Here is a 2,187-nt window from a genome sequence, read left to right as displayed (position 1 = left end):
TCTCTCTCTCTCTCTCTCTCTCTCTCTCTCTCTCTCTCTCTCTCTCTCTCTGTGTGTGTGTGTGTGTGTGTGTGTGTGTATAAAAGTGACTCCTGTGTATGTGGTTACTTATTGTGGTATTTTAAAATTCTTGTTTATAAGTCAGTTTTAAACCCAAAGTGTGTGCAATGATCTGATGGGGTTTGAATTAGTTTGTAGTGTCCTTCTGGCAAGCGTAGATTAGTTCCCGATCCACCATCACCTTACCCTTTGCCTCATGGCAAGCAAAGTCCTGAGGTGGGGCAGGAGCTCGGCTGGTTCTCACTGAGAACTCCTTGAGGCATCCATCATTTTGTGTATGAGCAAATGTGGACTGGAAAGCCTGGCCTCCTGCTGTTCTCTTACTCTCAGGGACTGGAGCAGAGGCCAGGGGAGGATCTAGACAAGGTGTTCTCCAAACAGACAGTGGTTGAGGCTGTTCATTTTTAGAGAGACATCTGGGTTGCATAATCTGCTTTGCAGATCCATAATTGCTCTGATAATTTGCAGAGTAGTACGGCCAGGGAAGATAGTAGCTGGAGAACTTCTCACACTTTTGCTACAAGGAGAAGTGTGAAGAAAAGAACAAAAGGAGGAGACAGAGAATTCTCTGGGACTTCATCATGCTTGCTGGGAGAAACACACACACCAGAGTGCAACCGGTCACCGCGCTGACTGGAGACTGAGATCTCCATTATCTTGGGGGGAAGGACGGGTGTGAGGTCCATCCTCATCTTCACAACACTGCTTGGATGGCATCCAGACTGATCAGCCCGGAAAACAACTGCAGGGTAGTTTTTGGTTAAGTAACTGGGAGGGTGGGGGGTGAGGAGCTGAAAGTCTCACGGGTACATGTCTTTTTCAGTGAGGAGTGGGCCATGTGAGACAAAGGGCTCCTTCGGTTAGACACGGTTTCTGTGTCACTATTTGATGATGAACAGTCAGGAATCTGTGATCCTAGCACTCAGGAGGCAAGAGGATTGCCGTGAGTTGGAGGCTAGCTGGGGCCATTTATAGTCTGATACTAGGTTAGGGCTGCACTATGAATTTGAGGCCAGCTTAGGAGACATAGTGAACATTACCTCAAACACAGACCCTGGGGCTGGAGGGATGTTTCGGCAGTCAGGAACACACACCACTGTCCCGGAGGAGCTGAACCCATTGCACGTGGCCCGCCACCCCCTGGGACTGCAGCTCCAGAAGCTCAATGCCCTCCTCTGATCGCCAAGGGCATCTGCATTCATGTGTTGACCCTACATACACCCGCGGTTAAACAACAACAGCAACAAGTTGAGTGTATGGACTTGGTTAAAAGTAAAAATCTTAGCTGGGCATGGTGGCACACGCCAGCACTCAGACAGGCAGAGGCAGGCGGATCTCCGTGAGTTCAAGGCTGCTCTGGGCTGTGAGTCCAGGACGGCCAAGGCTACACAGAGAAACCTTATCTCAAAAAAAAAAAAAGCAAAAATCTTCTGTTGCCTGGATTTTTGCATCTTCATTTCTCTGTAACTCACAGGCTTTGAGTACTCTAGAGCAGAGACTAGCAACCTTTTTCTGGAAAGTGTCTGGTAGTCCATTTACATTTAAGGTGATTATTGATGGGGAAGGATTTATTATTGCTGTTTTGTTAACTCTCTGTTATTCATGGTCCTTTTGTCCGACTTCTCCTATTGTACATTTTGTAGGCTTTATCGTTGATATACTTGCTTGTTGTTATTATTATTATTTGTATTTTTCAACACAGGGGTTCTATGTGTAGCCTTGGCTGTTCTGGACTTGCTTTGTAGACCAGGCTGACCTTGAACTCACAGAGATCCACCTGCCTCTGCCTCCCTGAGTGCAGATGCGCCCAGCCATGGTGGTTAATTGTATGTGTTAATTTTAATGGGTATTAGAATGCTCATGATAAACTGGCTTGGGGTACGTCTGTGAGGATGTGTTAGCTGGTGGTCTAAATAAGCAGGCTTTCTTCCCCACTGTGCTTGGTTATCATCTAATCCACTGGGAAAGAGGACATGACAAAAGGAGGAGGAAGTGACCGCTAACGTCCTCTGCTTGCTGTAGCTCTCAGCTGGGATGGGCTATTTCATCTCTACTCTGTCTCTCACGTCCTCAGCGTTAGGTCACCAGTGTTTGAAGCTTGTGTGGAGCAAGATTATAGGCCCCCTC

The sequence above is a fragment of the Psammomys obesus genome, unplaced genomic scaffold (assembly GCF_907164565.1).
Source record: "Psammomys obesus unplaced genomic scaffold, mPsaObe1.curated_primary_1811, whole genome shotgun sequence".
NCBI lineage: Eukaryota > Metazoa > Chordata > Mammalia > Rodentia > Muridae > Psammomys > Psammomys obesus.
This window is presented reverse-complemented; position numbering follows the sequence as displayed.